At 37.4% G+C, this 11,459-nt stretch overlaps 1 protein-coding gene across 9 annotated transcripts in view; it reads right to left on the bottom strand.

Moving 5' to 3' along the window:
• Positions 1 to 10,150, bottom strand: part of PTK2 (protein tyrosine kinase 2) — a 215,895-nt gene extending 205,745 nt beyond the window's left edge. For all 9 annotated transcript variants that reach the window (XM_009285068.1, XM_009285070.1, XM_009285071.1 and 6 more), the window contains exon 1: positions 10,091 to 10,150. The gene's annotated coding sequence lies outside the window, so the exon portion shown is untranslated. The remainder of the gene's footprint in view (positions 1 to 10,090) is intronic.
• Between the last annotated feature and the right edge of the window lie 1,309 nt (positions 10,151 to 11,459).

Genomic DNA, 11,459 nt, shown 5'->3' with positions numbered 1-11,459 from the left:
TGGGTTGATGGTTGGACTCGATGATCTTAGAGGTCTTTTCCAACCTCAATGATTCTATGATTCTATGATTCCTGGATTACAGCACTGATTACTGGCTCAATACTGACATTTGTGACTGAAGGCTCCAGAAAATTGAGGTCTGACTTTTGGGTTTTTGGGAAACTGAATGCCGTGAGATGGACAGTGTGAATGATAAGAGTACAATTTCTAAATATTTTCTCAATGATTCTATGATTCTATGATTCCTGGATTACAGCACTGATTACTGGCTCAATACTGACATTTGTGACTGAAGGCTCCAGAAAATTGAGGTCTGACTTTTGGGTTTTTGGGAAACTGAATGCCGTGAGATGGACAGTGTGAATGATAAGAGTACAATTTCTAAATATTTTACATGCAAATAATGTTACTTTCACATTAGAAAACTTGTTAACAGTAGCTTATTTCTTGTTTTGTTCTATCCTTATTTTCCCTTCATATTTACCAGCATTTCAAAGAGTAACTTGCACAGCAAAACAGGCTAGTCTCAAGTTCATGAAATCGGTTAAATATGTGAACTGCATGTGTAAAACATACAGTAATTTGCAATTCAGATGCCTTGCTTTCAGAACCACCTCTGTGTGTTAAAATGTGGAGTTGGAGATCAATTAACCACAACTCAGAAGTGCCTTGAAGCTTGAAAACCAGCAATGCACAAATCAATATTTAATTTGCAGTCAGTCTAGGAGTTAAAAATGTAACAGAAGTTATCTACAAAGTGTATATATTATAAACCATAAAGTGAAATAAATACCAATGTGCACTACCAACAGCCTCAGCAATTATATACTATGAATATTTCAACACAATTTTTTTAGTATCCCCTCCTTTTAACAAAAATTTGGGAATAACCACCCCATTTAAGCCACAAATGGCACGTATGTGCCATTATTTGCATAAGCCAAAACCAAATTTTTTCCGCATATTTCTCTTTCTATCACAGGGAATTAAGTAGGCTTGGAGAGTTTTCTTGTCCTTGGGCTGCTCAGATCCCTAACTGCTTCCCTCCTTCAAATTTCTGCATTCTTCAGAAATTTGAGATATCGCAAACAAATCAAGACATGTCCTTGCTTCAAAACACATTTTAGGCAATTTTAACGATACAAGAGAACACTAAAAATAAGGAAATGCAAAGTTACCAGGATTTCCTGAACAGACTGCGTATGACCTCAATTAGTCATCAGACCAGCTATACAGAAAACATGGATGCTGCAAAGATGAAAACCAGTATTAACTGACACGTGCGAATTTGCAGAAATTCTGCATTGCTGCCACTGAAGAGGACTGAGAAAAACAGTAGTTCTACCATCCCCAAAAGCAAGTCTTTGGTTCAGTTTCTATAATCTTCTATAACTAACTATAACTTCTATGAGAGCAAAAATTCTAGACCTGAGACCAAGCTTTGGGCCTTTCCTACAAACTGCTTTTCAAATGTTCACAGGTTCCCACTAGTTTATCTTGAAAAGTTATTTTGAAGAAAGCGGAAAAAAGAAGTTCATGTTAAAAGTAACAAATTTAAAGTAAACTCCACCCAACTCACCCAAATAACACAGAAATTATTTTTTCCTGACAAAAGTATTTTACAGTTCAGATGCAAATTTAGGGATTAAGTATTCTCTTTAAAAATACAAACCAGGTGAGGAACTTGAATGAAGAAGGATTACTTAGTCTTGTACTTAAAAACAGATGAGCCTTCTGACTGATTGCAACCCTCCCTCCCCACCTTAGTACTTCCACACTTTGCCCACTAAGAATTAGGGGATGCACATCTTGCATTAGAAAAGCATTAGATGCTAAAAGACTAATTAACTCTGTATTTGTGCATTTCAGCTAATTTTTAAATCTGTGATGCTCCCCGAATATAGCCATCACAAATTTTCTTTGTATGATGACACCTTCAAGTGGGAGTTTTAGTTAGAAAAGCTAAAACAGCATCTTCTGACCCATATTAGTCATACTGCTTGTATATAGTTATTGCGGTAACGGTAGCGGCATTCTATGCAGGTTTTTCTGCTGTCATCACTATGGATACAGAGCCCATCAATATATTAAGCAATGTAACATACTGTTTTCCTTATGTCATTCTTTCTCTTTTCCAGGGGGAGAGCTGCATTTATGTTATGTCTCCAAAGCTAAGTGTTTGTTACCAAAAGCAACATCAAAGATATTAATTCCTTGTATTAGTATCAGGATTCAGGAATTCTTATGTCACTTGAACTCTGGATTTAGTATAGAGCTCTAACTCATAACCTTTTCCTTCAAGAAGTAGAAGAGTAACTGGTGAAAGTTTCAGACCACATACTTATGTTTATACACACATACACACACACCCCAAGCAAATCTTCCAGGTAGCTTTGGCTTGGCTTCTCTTCAAACCTTCGGAAGAGGAAACCTCTGAACTGAAGCCCAGATACCAGCACCACCACCAGATGTCCTATTCTTCATTGACTACTTACATGCATACAAGATCTCCTGGAGAAAATGGGCCTCAAATAGGGTCACATCTGTTTAGGATTTAGCATAGAGCTAGAAGCACAAGGACTCAGGCTGGATACAAATATATCCTGTGCTCAGGATTTTTTTTTAAGGCATCAAAGGATAGGTATCAAAGCCCCTAACACCATGCAAAAAGGAGGTGGAAGTTAACATCCTGTTTGTTTTTCAAAAACAAAAATTATTATGCAGAGGCTTCTAAGGTAAATTATTCACCATAAAAAAAGTCCGACTCAAATTTATATGTAAGGTGATTTGTAAGAGTTAGCATACAGGAAAGGCAGAGGAGTACAACCTGAATTGTTCTGCTTAAAATAGCTATGACACAATACGGTTCAGACTCCCAGGAATATTACTACTAGCAAAACACCACGAAAAGACTTCCAGAAACAGGAGAAAGTTAGAATACATTGAGTATTATACTGTTAGAAAAAGCCTACCATTCCTTTTGGACATTGCTCTTGTAGAGATCATTTACAGTAAAGGAACGGGCTGAAAGGAAGGACTCCATGATCATAGCTGCCCCAATTCCTTTGGGCTTTATGATTCTGCCAAGCTTTTATCGTTCTATCCTGAAAGTTAAACCGAGTAGACTGATCCTGAAAGAGGGAAATGACAACACAACCACCTGCTAACAATACATACAAATATAACCTGGAATGCCAAACTTGGAGTCCTGTTGACAACCATGACTTTTTAAGCGCCCTTTTCCTTTCCATACTCTAAATACTATTTTACTAAAATAAGAAATGACCTTTTTCTTTTTTTAATGGGAATCTTGGTTAGCAATTTAAAGACTCCACCTTCCACAATACAGCTGGGAGTGGACTGTGTTACAATATACCTTCCACATGTTGTTAAAGGGCAGTATTTCAGTGGTACCTGGAACAGCTATTAATAACTTCTGCTAGGCAATCAAGGCCCACCCTTGGCACAGAGCATTATATCTCATTTAATGCATTCCTTTATGAGTGCAGTTATAGACTCTCATTGCCTTTTCATGTCCTCTTCATCCTCCTTAATAAGGAAAAACTGCCCAAGCTGCATTTGTCCAGAATCTTGCCCAGGGAATTCAAGTTGCCTGCTTTACTTCTTGCCACAGAAAAAGAGTACTGACTCATACTTACCAGTAAGAAAGAAACAAAAGAAATCTCATCACTTCTGATAGCCATCTACTCTATACCCAAGATAGCAGTATGTGTGAACAGTACACAATATAATCAAAAATAAACCACTATTTCTGCCAATTCCTGCTACTGTAAAGGGACTTAATGAAATTCAAGCACATGAAAACACAGCATTATTTCCAAAATTTAACAGTCAACACTTTTGGTCCACAAATCCACAGCTAAAAACTCTGTTGCTGAGTTGGAACATTTTAAACAGAGACGGTTAGCAGCACAAGCTCACTAAACAGGAGAAAGCTTTTTATAAATATATTCTACTCAACTACAAGCTTAGCAAACAAATTCAAAGCAATGAGTTTCAAAAGAAATTGGCATCTAAAGAATTATGATGCATTAGGAAGACTTACGCAACTCAAGGTCCCAAAGAGAACAAGCAAACCAAATTATCTGCAAGCATCTAGACATAAAGGGGAGTCAGGCCGATTTGAAAGGATTTATACTGCCTGTTCACATGTAACTGGTAATGTGTCTTATAAATACATGAGAAGGAAAGACATCACATCAAAGGCTTCTAACACTATCGCATGATTTTCCACCAGCTTTACAACTAGGTAAGAATAATCAACCATGCATATACAAAATGAGATTACTAGCAAGACAGTAATACCACAGAAAACGTGGAAGTTTTAGTGAATCAAAAGTGAACAAGAACTATTGAGACTACCGAGAGAAGGGGAAAATAAATAAAAAACTAATATTATGTTGGGACTTGTGAACAAGGGGTGCCAAACATAAGGGAGACAAGTAATCTTTTTACTTTATACAATGCTGATAAGGGTTAAGCTAGAATATCAGGTCCCGTTTTGAGCACAGCAGAGTATTTATAAGCCCCGAATTTCCTGAGGAGTGAAATTCCCTGCGTCTCAGGCACTGCTAATTAAAACACGTTTCAGGAAATGCACTCGAGACTGCTTCTCTTCAGAGGAAGTTCTCCATGAATGTCTGCCAGGAAATAACCCAGATCTTTCCTTTACTACAGCGCATACAAACCAACCTTGGCAACCCCTGGGTTGTCACTTGCTGCTCCTGCTGCCTATCAAGCTGGCCAATATTTTTTCCACAGTATTTTATGACTTGTCAGTACTTTTGTATCCACCGATTTTCTTTTTCTTATAAGGACACTCATTACAACCTGGTCTACAACTACAACTCAAGATGCTATACCAATAACAAACACTATCACAAAGGATAACAGGAAGCCTGGCAAGCCTAACTCAGTTCACAGGTGAGAATTGAACTTTTCAAGCCTTGAAAAGGTTATGGTCTGGTTTGAATTTGTCTTTTTGATGCTCTCAGAAAATTCTCTTCAAGTTTTCTTTGTACGAGCAGGAAGGTAACACACTTTAAGGTGCAAGGCTGATATGGAGTTGATCCACTAAGTGTCTGAAATTTGGACATACTGGAAATTTTAAGTCTACCACCTAGCAGTGAGATGCACACTATCGTTGATTATTTTGTATAAGAATGGTCCTGGTGAATGGTTCAGAATAACCTGTTGCTTTTAGAAACTTTCCCAGGCCAGTGTTAAACAGTCTTGTGTATTTTCTACAGCAAATAACAGGCAGTACGGACCTTACCCCATTAACCAAAACACAGGATCAAAGGACAATTATACATGACCAGCGAGCAAGTGAAGTGTTCTCATAGAAAAGAGCTACAGCGAACTTTACTGCAAATATAACCCTGCTCTAAGCTCTAACCCTCCCAAAAGCTCTAAATCTATTTTTAGAGAAGTGATAAATACACTAGTGGGATGGAGCAGAATAGCCACAGTGAAACAGAATTAGTTTTGCTTTTTAGACTAATAAAATGGGTTGCATCCACCTTCATTACAACTATAAATAAGCCTACCACCATAATAGTTAAAAAAAACATATATCTGAAGTCAAGCATGCCTATACAAGAACTACTATTACTGATTATAAATAAGCCTACCACCATAATAGTTAAAAAAAACATGTATAGGCATGTTTGACTTCAGATATAAGAACTACTGTTACTGATTTGAACATGTCAACATGGTTACACAAATTTGAACAGGTATGTGTTTGCAGGGCTGCGATGAAGAAAAAAAAAATTAGTTGCCCCACAATGAGGAGAAGAATCTACTCTGTAAGAAGGTCTCAACGTTTCCAAGCTGAAACAATGGTCACAAACCTGCAATTTACACAGTCTGGAAGGTAGCAGCAGTAGCATTACATGGCTACGCCTGGCATCATCAGAATGTACTACTACAGATCCATCCAAGTTGTATTATAAAGGAGTACTATTTACAGAGTCAAACTTTGTTTTCTGTTTTGTATTTCCCTACTCACATTTACCAGAAGGGCTAGCAACCAAAACAAATAATTTGTTTTGGTATACAGAAGACCTTTGGCACCTCCAGAGGGAAGACTAAAACCCTACTTCATTCTACCTCAGTAACATATTCCGAGATAATGCAGACAGGCTGAGGTTTTATTAAACTCCGCTGAGGGATGAGACAACTAAGGAGAATATCACGAGCACTGAAATTTATCTTCCCCAGCCCGCTTAGTTTTATGTAAAAGACAACAGTTGCTCTGGGGACAGGCTGAGGAACAACAACTATGCTGGGCAAAGGCCAGGACAGAGAGTTCAGGAAGGCATTAAGCACCACATGGCACGGTTTGTATTCATTACATTCAAGTTCATTGCTTTTAAAACTCTGGTGATGCCTGCCAATACAGATGGAGCACAGAGCCCTCCACAGCAAGAACCCAGCCAGAGAGAAGAGCGTGTTCTGCACTGAACCACTGGTGAACTCACAGACACTTGTGAACGCAGCGTGCGTGGAAGAAGTTGGTTTACTATAACCTTGGAGGAAAAGTAAGTCTTTCTCCAATGCCCCAAAAGTCCAGAATAATAAACTAGGCAGCAAGCCCAGCAAAATTCCACTTTCAGAAGCCAGGAGGAGCTATAAGCACATAGGTGTTATTGGCAAGAAGCAATATACATTGATTATCTTGACACTTGAGAATAGAGTGGTTATTCTTTACAGTTTTAAGTGCAAACTGAAATCTTTCTAAACAGATTTTTGTATCAGGAAGGAAAAGCCCTGAATGTATTAAAACAAGATTACATGCATAACATCCAAAATATACAGAAAACATGGATCTTTAAGATTTCATTAGGGAAGCATTTCTTGCTGTAAGAGATAAAAAAGGAACATTAATTTATTGATCTGCCAAACTGTTTTTAAACGAGTGCTATGCTGGATACAACAAGGTTGCTCATCAAATACTAGTTTAATTTCAACTGAAATAAAACCATAAAGTTGGAAAGCATCTGATGTCACTTGCAGTAGGGATACAATCAGGAGAACGTCTTTTGGAAGCTGCTGCTTAGGTGGAAGTGCTAGCACCACCTACTGTCAATGGCCGTCCGACATCTTTGACAACACACACACAATAAATACCCATACAATTACATGTACTTTTACCTACAGAACCCCTGCACCAATTCAGTGCATAAAGACTGGCCTGGGGAGTAAGTCAGAATTATAAAGCTAAACAGAACTGTTTATTATAAACTGTTTATTATAAACTAACTGTTTACAGAAAGTCATAATCCCTTCCTATTGATACATGTCTTCTGCATTCCCTAATAAATAATCAGAGTAAATAACTACCATCAGGAAGAAGACAAAGAATACTTTATGAGCTGAAGCAATTAAGTGTCATCTCTGCATTCAGGCTTTCTGGATCATGTTAGCAGAGTCATTTAGTCAAGTTTTCCCGCAATCACCATGCTTTTCTCTTTCATGGGCACATGCCTTGATACCTGGGGGGTTAAATACAGAATTGTCAAGTACTTTCAGGTGCTATTCAAATCAGTGGGAGATCTGCTTTGAGTGCAAATTTTAAGTGTTACAACAAAAAATGGCATGTCTGAGCAGGGACCTAAAATTGAAACCTTTTATCCTAAATTCTGTGACTCCACGCAATACAGATACTAATAATATCATAAGATGAATGGGTAAAGCCAGTACTACCATGGCAAACTTAACAGGAAAAAAATCCATCCTGTAAGAGAAGGGCTTGAAGAGTGCAGTGAATAGACAAGTGTATTTTTGGTACCAAAAAAGGTAGTCGTTCTGTGGAACGAAGTATGTGATCGTGTAACGAAAGGCCTACCGTGATACACAAGAGCTTAAATTTTTGCAATATGAATGTAAGACTTACAATAACAGTTTATAAAGCACCTGGGTAAGCAAGAGATTCAGTACATTTTTCTGTCCTTTCCACTGGAACTGTCATTCCAGTATTTGCATATATAATACCGATTTCAAAGAGTAAGTACCACTGAGCTCTTCCTCCTACCAAATCCCCAGCCAGAAAAAATACACATACTTCAATGTAAACCTGACAAGTCAGAAGTACCTGCAATTTACATTTAAGATCTTTCACTGTTTCTTCTTCTTACTTGCCATTATATTTCACAGCCTTGTTATTCACAGGGCTGGTTTTCTATGAAGTCTTATCTAGGAAGGTACTGCAAGATATTTACCTAACAAACTAATAAATACTTAGTTGTCATGGTTTTAGCAGGATATGACTCACTTCAGCCTTTTACAAACCATGTGTTCCAAAGAACAAATGGCTTCAGTTCACAAAACATACAAGTGTGCTTTTTTGCCTATGACATCACAACAGTCATAGCCATTCCTTTTAAAAGGTCAAACAAAATGAAAGGAAGCATAAAAAACCCCCTTAAGTCACAGGTCTGATTTGCAGGCCTTTATATATAATAAACTGAAGAGGGGGGGCCCGGTTTGCCCCCCTCCCCTTGTTTTCTGGATTTGTCACACTATTAGTTTTAGATGTTCAAAAAAATATTTTAAAAATGCCTACTTTTCCATCCGAATCATAATTCAGATTTAACATGATACACAACAAATTTTAGTCTTAATTGATAAAGATACCAGTACTAGTGCTTTTTGTTCAAACTGAAGTACTTTTTTTTTTTTTCCAGTTTAGGTGACAAAACTGAAGACTACTATTTCTTAAACCATTCAACTTATTCCTTGGAGTGGTGAAAGTAGGTGGAATTCCTTGGAAAAAACTAATTGCATAATACAAACATTATCCCACACCAGAAAAGGGAAGGGAGAAATTGAAAAGGAGAAGCAATTAGTCACCATAAACTTGAAAATTGAAGTTTAAAAAAGGCTGACTAATATCCAGACCACTCATGAAGCCAGAAGTTAAGCAAAAAAGCTCCTGAAGAATAAAGACATCTATCCTTGCAAATGTAGATAGTCAGGAAGCGCAAAGAGACCCTCTGCTGTTCCCTGAAGGTGAAAATACGGAGACATCCTGGAGGGGCAATACTCTGAAGTTGAACTGCAAGATAACAGTCTGAAATCCCATTAGGGGCCTAGTCCATGTGAAATGCTAGCAGCCACACCTCCTTTGTTTTCAAGTGCATTACAGCCCAAGCAAGGAGAACATTAATGTAATCTAAAACAGGTGATATAAAAGTTTTAAATAAGGCTCTCCACATCAGCAAGTTAGATGCAAAAGTGCTCTTGAAGTGGCAGGCGATGAATTTTGGTACCTGCCAAAGCCTTAGGAAAAAAAAAGTAATACAGGCTCCCAAACCACCAACCGCAGAGAAGACTGTAGAAAGAAAAACAAGTAATAAACACACCAAACCAGAAAAGAAAAAAAAAATATATATATCCAACAAGTTATTCTAGCCACACTCATATGTAAGAATATTCCAAACATCCATGTACGTCAGCACCAATAAAAGCAGAAGTCAGAAATACCAAGTATATTGGAGTGGGGGGAGGTGTCACAATGAATCAAAAAAATAGGAACCAGAAATAAGATTCCTGTAACACAAAGAATATTGTGGTTACCCAACTTCTCTACTCCTGCTTATAGCAAAACTACTTAAGATTAAGCCAAATGCCCCTACAGTCTTTGCTTAAGACAAATTTTTACAAAAAAGCAGAACATAAAAATAGAGAATCATTAATATTTTGCTCCAAAGCCAGCACGTCAGTCTGGTCAGAATTTCCAGCTAAGTAGTTTTGGTAGCTGAAAAAAAACACGTTACAAATTCCTCCCATACACAATAGATTACTTGCTGCACAGGCCTACCCACCTCTGTACCCCCTCAGGCTGAACGGAAGGGCCATAAATGGGATGTCAGAGAAAGGCCAGTTCTAGGAGGCTCAGAGAAAAAGACAAACGAAGAAATTCTGTTTTAACGTCCACTGTTTAAAAATCAGGATTTTCAACAATAATTACAACGAAAGAACAAAAAAAAAAAATCTCAACTTGAACCATCTTACCCAGAATAAAACCCTGCGTGAAAGTGAAATCATTAGCTATTCCACATACCTTAAGTAGACTTTCCAGCTCTCAGCAGCAGGTGCTCAATACAGGATGAAACATGAAATCTGAAATAAACATTTAGAATTGATCAGGTTATTTTCTTGACCTAACATTGAAGTAGGCAAATATCCAACAAGCTTAAAAGCAAATAACTGATATTCTTATTATGAAGACAAGATAATCTTCCAAATGAATTAGCTGCAGCATATATCCTGCTTTACAAGTGCAGATTATTTAGCTGGAAGTCCTTAAGAAAAAAAAAAAACCACAAAAGAAGTTTGTAGAAGTAGAAGCAGGGGCTTACATTTGAACTCAAAATAGATACCTTACAAAGCAAGTTGCCAGAAATCCTGTAGGTCATAGAATCATAGAATCATTGAGGTTGGAAAAGACCTCTAAGATCACCGAGTCCAACCGTCAACCCAACACCACCATGCCCACTAAACCATGTCCCATGAAAGTAAACTAAAAATTTCACAAGTTGTGTGGTTTTGGTATTTTGAAGAAGGAGGAGGGTTAAAGAAGGATTCTTCTGAAGTGAACCTTTCATATAGCTAACATACATTTAATGGAAACAACAATTCAGTGAGTATTGAAAACCCTGATGAGCGATTCAAAACATTAGCAGCATCCAGATCTAGAATGAGAAAGAGTGCTTCTCTGGAAAAAAAAGTGTGGGGGAAGAACTAGTGAAAAGCATTTATTTCCTCAGGGTATGTGCATCATAGGACAGCCAAGCCAGTTTTTAGCTGAAGTAACAAATACATACAGATACAGCTCAACACACACACGTAATACACTGTCCAGAAAGAGCTGTATTTTTTTTCCTTAAAGGAAATGATCGAACCGAAAGAACTCCAGAGTTGAGTAATCTACAGAGTTGGTTTAGCTATTTTGCTAGTTGTTTTTGCTCTTTTGCCTCTTGAACAAATATATACTACAGGGACAAAGGCAGTACCAGTAGAAAGCCTAAGCTTACATATTAAGCACTTGGAAATCAATTTTTAAGAACTGTTTCTGAACCGTTATTCACCTTCGCTACTTAAGCTTTTCCCCACACACAAAGGCCACCGGAAGATTTCCACGAGAGAAGAGAATCTGATGAGATAAAGTAAAGTAACACAAAAAAGTTAAAAGAAACAGTGCAGAGATTTTTTTTTTTTTTAATAAAAAACCAGAACACTCAAATCCTATTTTAAGCGTTCATCTAAGCTACAGTAACTGAAAAATTAAGAAAACCAAAATACTTAAATTTATCATAGAATCATTTAGGTTGGAAAAGACCTTTAAGATCATCGAGTCCAACTATTAACCTAGAACTGCCAAGTCCACCACTAAACCATGTCCCTAAGCACCACATCTACACATCTTTTAA

Source organism: Aptenodytes forsteri, unplaced genomic scaffold (assembly GCF_000699145.1).
Source record: "Aptenodytes forsteri isolate BGI_AS27 unplaced genomic scaffold, ASM69914v1 Scaffold182, whole genome shotgun sequence".
In the NCBI taxonomy this organism is placed as follows: Eukaryota; Metazoa; Chordata; class Aves; order Sphenisciformes; family Spheniscidae; genus Aptenodytes; species Aptenodytes forsteri.
This window is presented reverse-complemented; position numbering and strand designations above follow the sequence as displayed.